At 40.8% G+C, this 17,011-nt stretch overlaps 1 long non-coding RNA gene across 2 annotated transcripts in view; it reads right to left on the bottom strand.

Annotated features, from left to right (window-relative positions):
* Positions 1-130: 130 nt before the first annotated feature.
* The window catches only part of LOC112840228 (uncharacterized), a 50,483-nt gene continuing 33,602 nt past the window's right edge, over positions 131-17,011 (bottom strand). Inside the window, exons 3-4 of one of the 2 annotated variants that reach the window (XR_003212418.2) lie at positions 1,706-9,525; positions 923-1,660 (exon numbers count right to left, since the gene is read on the bottom strand). This is a non-coding gene — a long non-coding RNA (uncharacterized lncRNA). Of the gene's footprint in view, positions 589-922; positions 1,661-1,705; positions 9,526-17,011 lie in introns of those variants that run through there. The other variant, XR_012381534.1, reaches the window with a different exon arrangement.

Genomic DNA, 17,011 nt, shown 5'->3' on the forward strand with positions numbered 1-17,011 from the left:
CCCCCCACCACTCCAGCAACCCTCAGTTTGTTTCCTGAGATTAAGAATTCCTCATATCAGTGAGGTCATATGATACATGTCTTTCTCTGATTGACTTATTTCACTCAGCAGAACACCCTCCAGTGCCATCCACGTCGTTGCAAATGGCAAGATCTCATTCCTTTTGATGGCTGCATAATATTCCATTGTGTATATATACCACTTCTTCTTTATCCATTCATCTGTCGATGGACATCTTGGCTCTTTCCACAGTTTGGCTATTGTGGACATCGCTGCTATAAACATTGGGGTGCACGTACCCCTTTGGATCCCTACATTTCTATCTTTGTGGTAAATACCCAGTAGTGCAATTGCTGGATTGTATGGTAGCTCTATTTTCAACTGGTTGAGGAACCTCCATACTGTTTTCCAGAGGGGTTGCACGAGCTTGCATTCCCACCAACAGTGTAGGAGGTTTCCCCTTTCTCCGCATCCCCGCCAACATCTGTCGTTTCCTGATTTGTTCATTTTAGCCATTCTGACTGGTGTGAGGTGGTATCTCATTGAGGGTTTGATATGGATTTCCCTGATGCCAAGCGATGTTGAGCACTTGAGAAAAAAAAATGTAATAAAATGTTAGCATGCTGAATCCAGGAATACATAAGGATAATACATCATGACTAAGTAGACTGTCTATAGGAATGCAAAGTTGGTTCAATAATAGAAATCAATGTCATTTACCACATTAGAAGAATAAAAGAGAAAATCATAAGATTAGCTCAATAGATGCAGCAAAAGAATTTGACAAAATCCAACTAAAACTCTCAGCAAACTAGAAAAAGAAGAGAACATCCTCAATCTGATGAGAGGTAGCTATAAAAACCCACGGCTAACATCATACTTAATGGCAAAGGACTGAAAACTAGCAAGGATTGCTGACTGGAAACTAGCAAGGATGGCTGTTCTTACAATTCTATTAATATTAGCCAGTAAGAGGTGTGGAAAAGAAATGTTAAACAAAATAGAAGACTTGGGCGCCTGGGTGGCTCAGTCGTTAAGCGTCTGCCTTCGGCTCAGGTCATGATCCCAGCGTCCTGAGATCGAGTCCCACATCAGGCTCTCTGCTCCGTGGGAAGCCTGCTTCTCCCTCTCACACTCCCTCTGCTTGTGTTCCCTCTCTTGCTGTGTCTCTCACTGTCAAATAAATAAATAAAATCTTTAAAAAATTATTAAAAAAAAACAAAACAAAATAGAAGACTTACAGATTATAAAGGAAGACATAAGAGTACTTTATTCATAGACGTGATAGTGTACATGGAAAATTATTCTAAAAATCTACCCCAAAAACCCAAACTTAATAGAAATAAGTGAATTTAGCAAGGTCACAGGATACAATTTCAACATTAAAAAATCTATGAATGTCTATATACTAGCAATGAACAACTGGAAATAATTTGTCCAAGTATTATTTATAATAGTATTAAGAAAGATCCTTGGGGATGAATTTAATGAATGACATGCAAGACCTCTGCATTGAGAACCACTGAGAATTGAAAGACCTAAATAATGGAGAGAGAGACTATGACAGTTGATAATCTACCATATTGGGGAGACTCTGGGGAAATGGCATTACATTATTAAATACATTATTTGTGGCTACTTTCCCTAATTACCGTTTAAACTATTACATAATAATAGCTACCATTTGTGCTCGCTTCGGCAGCACATATACTAAAATAATAGCTACCATTTATTAGTGCCAGGTGTGACTAACAAATGCCTAAGAGGGCAGCTCTTACCACTTCCTTGCTGGAAAACTCCTTCTGGTTCATAGGATCAATGACAAACTCCTTTGGTATCACCGGCCCTCCACTATTAGCTCCAAGCTTCCTTTCTATATTCACCTCCCACATTATCCCACATACTTCCTATACTCCAGCCACACTGGATTCTCCAGCCAACTTAAGATTTTTTTTTCATCTTACAGGTACATGTATTCATGCCATGGAGTAAACAGCACCTATACAAGTGTACAGTGTCTATGTTCCTATCTAACGAAGTTTGCTTAAATTTACAGCCAGATTGATGTTCTACCTGATGTGCAAACAAAAGCTGGTTAATGCTGACCATGAGCTTCTCAGGATTCCAAGCTTTCAATGCGTTATTTCTTTTACCAGCACTCTTGATTTTGTAAACAACGAAGCCCATTGACCCCAGTCTTCTCCAAATCTCCTGGTCACTTGGGTTTAGTGGGGCTTCATGGGGATCCAGACATTTTAAATAAAGCTTTGAAGCATCTCAGCACAGGACCACAGCTCAGGCCACTTCAAAGCCCCACAGCCAACAGCTTGCAAAAGTCACTGAATGAACAGTTTAAGATTTTGACCTTCATGTCTTGGCTCATGATATTCCCTTTCTTTAGATGACTCTTCATCCCACCCCACCAGCCATCCTTAGCTGTGGCCTGGTTCCCAGTACTTAAAATACTTAGGACAGTGTGGGGCAATTTAAGTACTTAAGGTGTGATAAGTGATTGCTGACTGAAGAAGAAAAGAAAAATGATTCATCGACACCGATCCCAGAAGAGGATAAATGGATGCATTTGATTCTGAATAAAGACAAATGGAGATAAAAATGTGTTTAATCAATGCAGGCAAATCCCCTTAATCGGCAGGCCTCTTTGGAAGCAGATTGTCAAAATAAACCAAACCCACAATCATTCCAATTTTGGGAATTCAGAGAAATTTGTTGGGCATTTATTTGTTTCTTCTATTGTTTACTTAGAGAATTACAAAGTTTTTTTAGTATATAGATGATCAGTGAAGCTTCAAGTTGATTTTTTGATTGAAGTATCCTCTAGTACAGCCAAAGGAGAGTTTTGAAATTAACTACACAAAAAGCCTCAGATCTATTGTTTTATATGTGTCCATTTGATACAGGGTGTTATATATTCGGGGCTGGTTTCATGGGTGTAGGACCTACACAGTCACATAGGGTCCCACACCTAGAAGGACCCCGCACTTGGTTTAATGCTCTGTCTTTGCTGTCTTGAAGTTCTTGTTATTTTGAACAAGGAGCCCCACATCTTCATTTTGCACAGGGCCCCGCAAATCATGTTACCAGTGCTGCAGGTATCCCCTCCATGTGTTTCTCCAGCTGTATGGCCATCCCAAAGGCTAGAGAGAGCTAGAAAGCACGTGAAATACTGAGACAGTGAGGGTCTGTGGGAACAAACCCCAAGAGAAAAAGATTGCGTACCTGGGGTGCTTTCTGAGGGCTGCTATTGTTAAACCGCTTCTCTTAACAGAGCAAGACCAGGTTGCGTTCCCCTCTACCAGCCGGACTTAAAGCAGAAGACCCCGGCTCTAAAGAGCACCAAAGAGCTGCCTGAGTTGGCAATATCAACCAATCAGGAAGAGGCTCTTCCAACCAACCAGGATGAAGCATTCTTTTCTTTTCCTCATTAGCAAATTGGACCAGAGCGGGAACAGAGCTAGGACTTTATATAAGCAGGGCCTCCCCCACTGTTCGGGGAGAGCAGCCTAAGTACTTTTTGGTGTTGCCGCGTCTCCCTGCAGCTTCATCTCTAACCTCTGTGCCTTTGATTGTGGGGTCTGGCCTCCTCTCAGGTTCAAGAACCTACTGCCTTAACAAGACTGGAGGTTGCATTTCCTTAACTCTCCATCCTTTGGGATTTCCTCTTGGTCCTCCCCCTGTGATCTCTAGCAGGAAAATCTGGAGACTTCTAAGCTAGTCCAAGCTCCCCATTTTCCCTATATGAGAAAACGAAGATCCAGAGAGACAAGATCCTCCAGCCACCACTTAAATAATGTTAATGAATGAAGTTAGGGAAGTTGACATCCGGTCACCCGGGCATTGCAGGATGCAGGGTAAGGATCTGTTCCTATCTCAGATGGAGCCTGATTCTCATCGCAGGCAGATGAGATGTTCTCCCAAGTTCCCAACCTCTTTCTCTTTCCCACTATTCCATCAACATTTCAACAACACAGATTCTGAAAAATTAAGGAGAGTCTGAGGTAATGCCCCTCACCCAGGAGTCCTTAAATGATAACCTCTAAGTGTCTGGGAATCTCACTTTTTAAGGGAGGCTTGTTTGTTTGGGGTACATTTTGGTTATTAGAAATCATTTTCTCTTCATAAAGAACAGAAATCGGTCTCTGCTAATTCCAACCATGGGAATTAATTCCCCTGCAAAATGACAGACAACTCTACTTCTTTCTTCACATAACAGCTTTTCAAATAATTGCAGATAGCTTTACTCCCACTATACTTTTCCCAGAGGTTGTTTGGAATCTTTTTCTAGTTGAACACTCAGTTGTCTGCCGTATTGCATAGTGAGGCTGTTTCTAAGCACCTATCTTCATCTCTTCCCTCTTGTCAACCTTAGAGCCATTAAAAAAAATCCTTAGGTTATAAAAGGGAAATAGGACAAAGCAAAAGTATTGTGGCATGCGTTTTGTTTTGTTTTAATTTGCCAATTAAAAAGCCAGTAATAAAGTTCTAGGACCAGAAAGACCAGTCAAGATTGTAGGAAGAGTATGTATGTAAGTTAGGGTTTTGATTGCAAGTGACAATACTCAGCTGGGAGTTACCTATGCAAATACGAGAATATGTTGATCAAAGAGCAATGAATCCTCTTTCCCCTTAAGTTCCGTTGGAAAAGTTTCAGGAAAGGGCTCCGATTGGCCAAATTGGGTCATTGCCCATCCCTGGGTCAGAGTCAGACAAGGAAAGCTCTACTTGGATCACATGGCTGCAAGAGTGGGGCAGAGCATTATTGGGAGGAAGGTGAACACTCCTCCCAGAAGGGAAAGGCACTTGGCCAACAGATGTGCCCTCTGGTAGGTAAGTCAAAAATTCAAAAAAAGGAAAAGTAGAGACAACTACAACATTATAAGAATAAAGTTGATAAGATACAGTTTCTTTTTATTTTTTTAACGAGAGATAAGCAAGTAATGAAACAAAATGTTGAGTGTATTGAATTTTTAATTGATATTTCCTAAAATGAAATTTAATATTTTGTGGTGGAAAAGAATTACAATTACTTAAATACATTTTATGTTAAGTTCTAAAACCTGGGCTGAGTTCCTAGGTATATGAAGATGCTTTGAAAATTAAAACAGGAACAACTTATGACCACATGAAAGTGGAAAAGAGGGGTACCTGGGTGGTTCAGTCATTAAACATCTGCCTTCTGCTCAGGTCCTGATCCCGGGCTCCTGTGATGGAGCCCCGCATCGGGCTCCCTGCTCGGTGGGAAGCCTGCTTCTCCCTCTCCCACTCCCCCTGCTTGTGTTCCCTCTCTCGCTGTCTCTCTCTCGGTCAAATACATAAATGGAAGAAGGAAAGAAAGAAAGGAAGAAAGGAAGAAAGGAAGAAAGGAAGAAAGGAAGAAAGGAAGAAAGAAAGAAAGAAAGAAAGAAAGAAAGAAAGAAAGAAAGAAAGAAAGAAAGAAAGAAAAGGAAAAAAGAAAGAAAGAAAGAAAGAAAGAAAGAAAGAAAGAAAGAAAGAAAGAAAGAAAGAAAGAAAGAAAGAAAGAAAGAAAAAGAAAAAGAAAGAAAGAAAGAAAATCTGTAAAAAAAGAAAGAAAGTGGAAAAGAGCTGACTGCTGAGGTGATAGAACCTGACTGAGAGACACCGTCATGGTCTTGCCCTTGGCTGTGCTCCCTGAGAAGTACATAGAACACGTGCTGTGGGGGAGACACTCGGACTGCATTTCTAACGCACTATTTTCTTGGCACCGGGAAAACCCAGAGGGGGACACTTCATTTGTCCAATTAAAGATGGGCTTTCGTTAAATGCCACCCCAGAGCACATAGACCACAGGCACATATGCCTTAGTGGCTGCCCAGAGCCAATAAGACAGCTGAAATGTCAGCAAGCAGGACCACGAAGTGGTTCTAGTTTCCTTGTGGTTGGAAGCTGTTGAGTTAACAGCCCAAATCTGACCACACAGGCCTGGAACAGTGTGCAAGAGGGCCAGTGAGAGGAAGTTAGCCAATGTTGGATCCAGGCCAGTCAACCTTCCAAGAAAATGTGCCAGCAAGGGGCAGGGGAGACCCTTGCCAAGAGAAAGCTTGCCTCCTGTGACTATTTCCCATGGAGACACAAGGCATTGGCTCCAAATGCTCCCACTGGCCCAACAAAAATGCTTCCTGCTTCTCCAAGCCTATAGAGCAATTGCACTTGCCCCTTGAGCTGAAGGAAGATCAACATGGCTGCCTGATAGATAATTGTGACCTGGGGCCCTTTGGATAGCTTGTCTTGTTCTCTCAAAGGGTTTTTGTTGTTTACACAAAATGGAAAAAACACTGTTAAAAATAAAAGCTTTCGATATTTTACTTTCCAAGGGGAACTACTGAGGGCGTTTTTAAATCAATCAGCAAATATTTATTAATATTTATTACTACCTGTAAAGTACTGTGCTAAACTGTTGTCAACTGACAAGAGTGGTATAATTAAGCCATAAACATAGATTATAAAATAGATTAACTATTTTATAACCAATACACCTGTGTTTGTATATCAAATGAATATGATCTTCAGAACAGTTACTCGTGGTCCATTCTTAGTCTGATTGTATTATCTGTAGAAAGAATTTTCAAAAGGTCTTTTCTTTGGGCATCACCTTTGGATCCTGTGGTACAGTTTTTTTAATATTTTCAATGGTGCAAAGCTATTGAGAGTAGAGGCAATATGAAGTTGAGAAATATTTTCTGATAAAAAAGGAATGAAGTCCACACAAAGACTTACATGTGAATGTTCAGACGGCTTCATTCATAGCAGCTAAAAACTGGAAACTACCCAAATATCCATCACGGATGAATGGATAAACAGGTGTGGTATAGCCATACAGTGAAAAATTATTCTGCCTTAAAAAAGAATGAACTACTGATACATGCCACAACATGGATGAACCTTAAAAACATGCTAGGGGCACCTGGGTGGGTCAGTCGGTTCAGCATCCAAGTCTTGATTTTGTCTCAGGTCATGATCTCAGGGTCGTGAGATCAAGCCCTGCATCCGGCTTAAGATTCCCTCCCTCTCCCTCTGCCCCTCTCCCCACTCTCTAAAAACAAACAAACAAACAAAACCACATTAGCTCAGTGAAATAAGCCAGTCACAAAAGATCATACACTGTAGGCTTCCATTTATAAGAAATATTCAGAAAGGGTAAATCTATAGAGACAGAAAGTAAATTAGGGGTTGCCAGGGCTAAGGGTGGACATGGGGTGATGGAGATGTCCTAAAATTGGATTGTGGTGACTTTTGCACAGTTCTGTAACTTTACTAAAAATCACTGAAATGTACACTTAAAATGGGTGAATTTTATTATATGTAAAGGATAGCTCAATAATTCTTTAAAAAATACTCATGAAGTGTGATGATTGTAAAGTATCCAAACTGATTTTGGGGTGACTTGTGAACCAGACCTGAAGTAAAGGCAATTCATGGAAAGATCTAGAAGACTGCCCCTGGCAAAGTTCCAAAATCAGTGGAGCAATTGTAGCACCTTGAGAATGAGTGCTCATCCCCTCCTAGGGGAAGGGAGGGGATGCCAATTCTCATTTGCATACGGACTCATGGGCATTGCTCCCATAGTCCTATAACTACTATAGAGCGACTCCCTTTCCCCAAGCTTACAATCTACTGTGGAGATAAGACATATATAAAAGTACTGTCATCTACCAATAAATAAACTACAATAAGTTAGCTAATGTCAAACTAGTAAAAACCCTTTTTCTCTTTTCAAAGTGTGAGTAGATGCCTGAGTAAGAAATAGGCTTTTTTTTTTTTATGGCTAATTTACAAAATCCCTACATACAGGAATAAGAAAAAGCAGTTACGAGGGAGAGAGAATGTCTCCAAATGTGGGAACATACTGTTCTCTCCTTCCCACCTCCCTCCCCGAAATGTTACTGTAGTAACATCAAATCCTTTTGCCCCAAGTCCAAGAGAAATAGCACCATGCTTGATGCTGCATTTTCAAAGTCACAAATATGTAGGAATAAATTCAAGCGGTAGCTCAAATGAGTGACTGCATGTTATACTTCAGCTGACATGGGGTTGAAATCTGTCTTTGGCTTTAGTCCCCATTTCCCTATAGAGCTGAAGTTGGCAGCCTGAAGTTTTTCTTTAATGGTTGCACCAATGACCTCTCTTTGCCTCCTTCTGTTTCTTGTCTTGACATTTCCTTCTTGAAGTCCAGAATGATTTTCCTATTGCACTCTGAAGGATAAACCCACACAAAATGGCTTGACACCAAGCTCCGTGCCAGGGTGGGGAAGTGGGATTAAGGATTTACAGGTCCAGTTTTGTATGATTTTGAGAGGTTTAGCACAGTGGGGAACTGGGCTTGTTAATTACTCAGATAAATGCTAATTGACCTATAAAAACACAGGATCAAGTTGTTAAGATCTGCTCCAACTGGCATTATGGAAAGACGGAGGGGCTCAGACTGTGGGTACAACTCTCCTGAGGGATGGAGAGATGCATGCAGCTATATGCCACAAGACCAGATGGCCTTTCCATGTCCTGAGGGGCCTCTTACCGTATATCTGAAGAAGAGGTTCAGTTAAAGTACATTGTGGAGAAGGAAGTTACTTAACACATTCTATCCAGTTGAAACCTAATATCGAAACAAAACACCAAGCTACCAGTCACTGAGGAGGGAAGTCCAGGGTAAAAGCATTTGGAGGACCAAGCCTAAGATTTGGGAACTTGGCACTGAATGTTCTCACCCTTATTGAGTGAGAACCAGGCAATTCTAGTGTATTTCAGCAGGTCTGGTGGGAGGGGGGCGCTCAGTGCCTAGTTGCTAAAACTTTAGCTAGGAAGCAACTGAGCAACTGTGAATAAATCATTACAACAGGTGAGCATATTATGTGGTATTATGTTAAACTGTTTCGTGTTCGTGTCAGCTTTGCAATATGAATAGTCAAAGGACACTGAACTGTATCTATTTGAACTCAATTGCTAGTATTTAGCATAGATTCTACAAGGATGCTTGAACAATATTATTGAATTTTGCTGACTTTATACAGGTCAGCAAGCTCAACTGAAGAATTAGAAAAACACAACCTCTCATCCCGGTAAAATAAATTATGCTAGCCAAGAGTGCCTACCAGATTTGTCATATAAATTAGCAGTAAAAAAATATATATCTCCCAGACAAACTAAGCCATGAATCTAATCCTCATGTCGGTCACCTCTTCCCTAATTATCACTAAAGCATGACTTAGCTAGATGAACCATAGCTCAGGAGGGAGCATTAAAGTGCAGATATTAACCATGATGACTTCTCCGAGGCACTAAATAGAATGGAAATGTATCTCTAAGACCGAACAGTGGCCTGAAGATATTCTAGATTTTTTGTCGAGGACTATCCGGAGTGAGCAGAATGGAAGCAGGGCCGGAGGAAGACTGCAGTCTACAAGGGGTGGTGTCAAGGCGCGGTGATCTTCAAGAAAGGGAAATGGTTCTACCAAGAACCGATCCACATCCATTTTTCAGGGCTCATAACGCCTGAAAAACATGGATTAGCCTGCATGAGCAAAGAAACCATATCTCAGTCATGACAAAGATAAAATTAGAGGTAAGGAACAAAGGGAAGGAGATTTTTTTTAAAGATCATTTATTTAATTATTTATTTGACAGAGAGAGCACACAAGCAGGGGGAGCAGCAGAGGGAGAGGGAGAAGCAGGTTCCCCACTGATCAGGGAGCTGGGGCTCGATCCCAGGACCCTGGGATCATGACCTGAACGGAAGGCAGATGCTTAACCGACTGAGCCACCCAGGTGCCCCGGGAAGGAGATTTTTGACTCCGAGAAAGAGGGAGAGCGGAATTGTTTTGGGTAGATGGTTTGCAATTGGGTCTTAATTTTATAAAGGTGATTGAGTGACAACAAGGAGAGGTTAATGCCATTGAAAGATGTTTTATTCCTTACAACTCCTGAGGGAAGGGGCCACACAGATCCACGTGGAGAAGCATCAGGTTAGGTCAGGAGGGAGAAGCAGGAGGGTAAAGTATAGGACACAGCCTTTATTGGGGTTTTTGTGGTAAAGATATGATAGGTCAGTGTTAACAGCTGAGGACTGACTAGTTTGAATAATTCCAGTGAGCTTTGGGGCTTAGGAACTGTCTCTGGTTGTCTGGCACCTGGCCCAAGGGAAATATTGGCTTGATGTGTGAGTTAGATTAAGGAGGTGGTTGGGAGTATGGCCTGAGGATTGGTTGGAGAGTTTGTAATATGGTTTTTATGTGTCTACTTAAGCCGGATCATAGGGGAGATGTAAACAACTGTGGCTATTGGTTTGACCCTATAATTAATAGAGACCAAATAGAATCTAAGAAAACACAGAACAGGAGAATCTTATCCATCTGTAGCTATTTATATTATCTAGTCCTCTGCTGTACATGTAGAAGATCAATAAAGTTTGGTTGGTTGGTTGGTTGGTTGGTTGGTTGGTTGGTTAGTTGGTTGGTTGGTTGGTTGGATGGATGGTTGGATAAGATTTTTGGCAGTAGAGAAATCTTGAGAGAGAAAAATGGCACTTTGCTGTTTTCCCTAAATCACACCTCTTGTAGCAGAATTTGCCAGCTTCAGGGTTGTATCCCAAGTTGCTCAGTGATGAAATGGCTTGAGTAAGACATATGTTGTATCTTTTTGGCTTAGGCAATTTTTGCTAGTAGGCACATACACACTCCTGTCTACATTTTTCATCTGTTTTTTATCCTTCACCATAAACTTGCCAGGGATAAAATGTTTCCTCATTTATTATAAGAACAGGGAATGCCAATGAGAATCTTTGGTGGGTCCTGAGTAAAGTCAGTGGCTCCTCATCTTACAGTCAAATTTCTCACAATTATCCTATAAGGCATATAAGGACTGGCCCCATTACCTCTCTGATCTCTATTTCCCCTGCACTGGCCCTCTGTGACGCTGCACCAGCCAGACAAGCTGTCTTGCAGCCTCTGGAACACAGCAAGCAGGACCTTTGCACTTACGTTCCCTTACCTGGAACACCCCCAGATAGCCATATAGCCTGCTTTCTTGCCTTCTTCCCTTTTCCAATTAAATGTAACCTTATCAGAGAGGCTCTCCTGACTATCAGATATAAAATACCAAACCAGGGGTCCCTGGGGGGCTCAGTTGGTTGAGCGTCGGGCTCTTGATCTCAGTTCAAGTCATGATCTCAGAGTCATGAGATTGAGCTCGTATCAGGCTCCACACTGAGCGTGGTCCCTGCTTAAAATTCTCTCTTCCTCTGCCCTTCCCGCTGCCCCACCCCGCTTACATGTGCTTGTGCAATCTCTCTCTAAAAAAAAAAAAAAAAAAAAATTACAACCATTCCTCTTTTTTTTTCACTATAGAGTTTCACCAATCATTTACTTTTATTTTTTTATTTTTTATTTTTTTATTATGTTAATCACCATACATTACATCATTAGTTTTTGATGTAGTGTTCCATGATTCATTGTTTGTGCATAACACCCAGTGCTCCACGCAGAATGTGCCCTCTTCAATATCCATCACCAGGCTAACCCATCCCCCCACCCTCCTCCCTTCTAGAACCCTGTTTGTTTTTCAGAGTCCATCGTCTCTCATGGTTCCTCTCCCCCTCCCACTTACTCCCCTTCATTCTTCCCCTCCTGCCATGTTCTTCTACTTCTTTTTTCTTAACATATCTTGCATTATTTGTTTCAGAAGTACAGATCTGTGATTCAACAGTCTTGCACAATTCACAGCACTCACCATAGCACATACCCTACCCAATGTCTATCACCCAGCCACCCAATCCCTCACACCCCCCACCATTCCAGCAACCCTCAGGTTGTTTCCTGAGATTAAGAATTCCTCATATCAGTGAGGTCATATATATGTCTTTCTCTGATTGACTTATTTCACTCAGGATAACACCCTCCAGTGCCATCCACGTTGTTGCAAATGGCAAGATCTCATTCCTTTTGATGGCTGCATAATATTCCATTGTGTATATATACCACTTCTTCTTTATCCATTCATCTGTCGATGGACATCTTGGCTCTTTCCACAGTTTGGCTATTGTGGACATCGCTGCTATAAACATTGGGGTGCACGTACCCCTTCGGATCCCTACATTTCTATCTTTGTGGTAAATACCCAGTAGTGCAATTGCTGGATCGTAGGGTAGCTCTATTTTCAACTGTTTGAGGAACCTCCATACTGTTTTCCAGAGGGGTTGCACGAGCTTGCATTCCCACCAACAGTGTAGGAGGGTTCCCCTTTCTCCGCATCCCCGCCAACATCTGTCGTTTCCTGACTTGTTAATTTTAACCATTCTGACTGGTGTGAGGTGGTATCTCATTGAGGTTTTGATTTGGATTTCCCTGATGCCGAGCGATGTGGAGCACTTTTTCACGTGTCTGTTGGCCATTTGAATGTCTTCTTTGGAAAATGTCTGTTCATATCTTCTGCCCATTTCTTGATTGGATTATTTGTTCTTTGGGTGTTGAGTTTGATAAGTTCTTTATAGATTCTGGATACTAGCCCTTTATCTGATATGTCATTTGCAAATATCTTCTCCCATTCTGTCGGTTGTCTTTTGGTTTTGTGGACTGTTTCTTTTGCTGTGCAAAACCTTTTTATCTTGATGAAATCCCAAAGTTCATTTTTGCCCGTGCTTCCCTTGCCTTTGGTGATGTTTCTAGGAAGAAGTTGCTGCGGCTGAGGTCGAAGAGGTTGCTGCCTGTGTTCTCCTTTAGGATTTTGATAGACACCTGTCTCACGTTTAGGTCTTTCAACCATTTGGAGTCTATTTTTGTGTGTGGTGTAAGGAAATGGTCCGGTTTCATTCTTCTGCATGTGGCTGTCCAGTTTTCCCAGCACCATTTGTTGAAGAGACTGTCTTTTTTCCATTGGACATTCTTTCCTGCTTTGTCGAAGATTAGTTGACCGTAGAGTTGAGGGTCCATTTCTGGGCTCTCGATTCTGTTCCACTGATCTATGTGTCTGTTTCTGTGCCAGTACCATACTGTCTTGATGATGACAGCTTTGTCATAGAGCTGGAAGTCCGGAATTGTGATGCCGCCAGCTTTGCTTTTCTTTTTCAACATTCCTCTGGCTATTCACGGTCTCTTCTGGTTCCATACAAATTTTAGGATTATTTGTTCCATTTCTTTGAAAAAAGTGGATGGTATTTTGATGGGGATGGCATTGAATGTGTAGATTGCTCTAGGTAGCATTGACATCTTCACAATGTTTGTTCTTCCAATCCATGAGCATGGAACGTTTTTCCATTTCTTTCATGAGTATTTTATGGTTTTCTGAGTACAGATCCTTTGCCTCTTTGGTTAAATTTATTCCTAGGTATCTTACGGTTTGGGGTGCAATTTTAAATGGGATCGACTCCTTGATTTGTCTCTCTTCTGTCTTGTTGTTGGTGTATAGGAATGCCACTGATTTCTGTGCATTGATTTTATATCCTGCTACTTTCCTGAATTCCTGTATGAGTTCTAGCAGTTTTGGGGTGGAGTCTTTTGGGTTTTCCACATACAGTATCATATCATCTGTAAAGAGTGAGAGTTTGACTTCCTCTTTGCCGATTTGGATGCCTTTGATTTCTTTTTGTTGTCTGATTGCTGTGGCTAGGACTTCTAATACTATGTTGAATAGCAGTGGTGATAGTGGACATCCCTGCCGCATTCCTGACCTTAGGGGAAAAGCTCTCAGCTTTTCCCCATTGAGATTGATATTCGCTGTAGGTTTTTCATAGATGGCTTTTATGATATTGAGGTATGTACCCTCTATCCCTATACTCTGAAGAGTTTTGATCAAGAAAGGATGCTGTACTTTGTCAAATGCTTTTTCTGCATCTATTGAGCGGATCATATGATTCTTGTTCTTTCTTTTGTTAATGTATTGTATCACGTTGATTGATTTGCGGATGTTGAACCAACCTTGCAGCCCAGGGATAAATCCCACTTGGTCGTGGTGAATAATCCTTTTAATGTACTGTTGGATTCTATTGGCTAGTATTTTGGTGAGAATTTTTGCATCCATGTTCATCAAGGATATTGGTCTGTAGTTCTCCTTTTTGATGGGGTCTTTGTTTGGTTTGGGGATCAAGGTAATGGTGGTCTCATAAAATGAGTTTGGAAGTTGTCCTTCCATTTCTATTTTTTGGAACAGTTTCAGGAGAATAGGTATTAATTCTTCTTGAAATGTCTGACAGGATTCCCCTGGGAAGCCATCTGGCCCTGGGCTTTTGTTTGTTGGGAGATTTTTGATGACTACCTCAATTTCCTTAGTGGTTATAGGTCTGTTCAGGTTTTCTGTTTCTTCCCGGTTCAATTTTGGTAGTTGATACATCTCTAGGAATGCACCCATTTCTTCCAGGTTATCTAATTTGCTGGCATAGAGTTGCTCATAATATGTTCTTATAATTGTTTGTATTTCTTTGGTGTTGGTTGTGATCTCTCCTCTTTCATTCATGATTTTGTTGATTTGGGTCATTTCTCTTTTCTTTTGGATAAGTCTGGCCAGGGGTTTATCAATCTTGTTAATTCTTTCAAAGAACCAGCTCCTAGTTTTGTTGATCTGTTCTACTGTTCTTTTGGTTTCTATTTCCTTGATTTCTGCTCTGATCTTTATGATTTCTCTTCTCCTGCTGGGTTTTGGCTTTATTTGCTGTTCTTTCTCCAGCCCCTTTAGGTGTAGGGTTAGGTTGTGTATTTGAGACCTTTCTTGTTTCTTGAGAAAGGCTTGTATTGCTATATACTTTCCTCTCAGGACTGCCTTTGTTGTATCCCAAAGATTTTGGACAGTTGTGTTTTCATTTTCATTGGTTTCCATGAATTTTTTAAATTCTTTAATTTCCTGGTTGACCCATTCATTCTTTAGTAGGATGCTCTTTAGCCTCCATGTATTTGAGTTCTTTCTGACTTTCCTCTTGTGATTGAGTTCTAGTTTCAAAGCATTGTGGTCTGAAAATATGCAGGGAATGATCCCAGTCTTTTGGTACTGGTTGAGACCTGATTTGTGACCTAGGATGTGATCAATTCTGGAGAATGTTCCATGGGCACTAGAGAAGAATGTGTATTCCGTTGCTTTGGGATGATATGTTCTGAATATGTTTGAGAAGTCCATTTGGTCCAGTGTGTCATTTAAAGTCTTTATTTCCTTGTTGATCTTTTGCTTAGATGATCTGTCCATTTCAGTCAAGGGGGTGTTAAAGTCCCCCACTATTGTTGTATTGTTGTCAATGTGTTTCTTCGCTTTTGTTATTAATTGCCTTATAAAGTGGCTGCTCCCATGTTAGGGGCACAGATATTTACAATTGTTAGATCTTCTTGGTGGATAGACCCTTTAAGTAGGATATAGTGTCCTTCTTCATCTCTTATTACAGTCTTTGTTTTAAAATCTAATTCGTCTGATATAAGGATTGCCATCCCAGCATTCTTTCGGTGTCCATTAGCATGGTAAATTGTTTTCCACCCCCTCACTTTCAATCTGGGAGTGTCCTTGGGTCTAAAATGAGTCTCCTGCAGACAGCATATCGATGGGTCTTGTTTTTTAATCCAATCTGATAGCCTGTGTCTTTTGATTGGGGCATTTAGCCCATTTACATTCAGGGTAACTATTGAAAGGTATGAATTTAGTGCCATTGTATTGCCTGTAGGTGACTATTACTGTATATTGTCTGTGTTCCTTTCTGATCTATGCTGGTTTTAGGCTTTCTCTTTGCTTAGAGGACCCCTTTCAATATTTCTTGGAGGGCTGGTTTCGTGTTTGTAAATTCCCTTAGTTTTTGTTTTTCCTGGAAGCTTTTTATCTCTCCTTCTATTTTCAATGACAGCCTACCTGGATATAGTATTCTTGGCTGCATATTTTTCTCTTTTAGTGCTCTGAAGATCTCATGCCAGTCCTTTCTGGCCTGCCAGGTATCTGTGGATAGGTCTGTTGCCAATCTAATATTTCTACCATTGTAGGTTACATATCTCTTCACCCGAGCTGCTTTCAGGATTTTCTCTTTGTCTCTGAGACTCGTAAGTTTTACTATTAGATGTCGGGGTGTTGACCGATTTTTATTGATTTTGAGAGGGGTTCTCTGTGCCTCCTGGATTTTGATGCCTGTTTCCTTCCTCACATTAGGGAAGTTCTATGCTATAATTTGCTCCAATATCCCTTCTGCCCCTCTCTCTCTTTCTTCTTCTTCTGGGATCCCAATTATTCTAATGTCGTTTCGTCTTATTGTATCGCTTATCTCTCGAATTCTGCCCTCGTGATCCTGTAATTGTTTCTCTCTCTCTTTCTCAGCCTCTTTATTTTCCATCATTTGGTCTTCTATATCGCTGATTCTCTCTTCTGCCTCATTTATCCTAGCAGTTAGTGCCCCCATTTTTGATTGCACCTCATTAATAGCCTTTTTGATTTCAACTTGGTTAGATTTTAGTTCTTTTATTTCTCCAGAAAGGGTTTCTCTAATAACTTCCACGCTTTTTTCAAGCCCAGCTAGTATCTTTAAAGTCATGATTCTGAACTCTAGGTCCGACATCGTACTAATGTCCGTGTTGAGTAGGTCCCTGGCTGACGGTACTACCTCTTGTTCTTTTTGCTGAGGTGATTTTTTTCATCTTGTCATTTTGTCCAGAGGAGAATAGATGAATGAGAACAAAATGCTAACAGGTTAACAATGTCCGCAGCAAATATACTCTATACAAATCAGAAAAGACCTGAAACCAGGGGAAAAGAAAGGGAAAGAAAGAAAAAAGAAAGAGAAAAAAACAAAAACAAAAACAGAACAATACAAAAAAACAGAATATGATGAAATACGATCAGGCTAGTGCATAGATCAGTGCCACACAGTAGATTTCGGGCATATTTTGGTCTGTTAGAAGAAAGTGCCTCCTAAAATTTTAAAGGAAGAAAGACTTATCTATGCACAAAATTAGGGTTGATACAATGAAGGGATGGAAGATGACTGTAAAGATGAAAATTATAAAAGATTTTATAAAAGGAATTGATAAGA

This window comes from Callorhinus ursinus, unplaced genomic scaffold, assembly GCF_003265705.2.
Source record: "Callorhinus ursinus isolate GAN/ISIS: 27379988/994484 unplaced genomic scaffold, GSC_fseal_2.0 scaffold19, whole genome shotgun sequence".
NCBI lineage: Eukaryota > Metazoa > Chordata > Mammalia > Carnivora > Otariidae > Callorhinus > Callorhinus ursinus.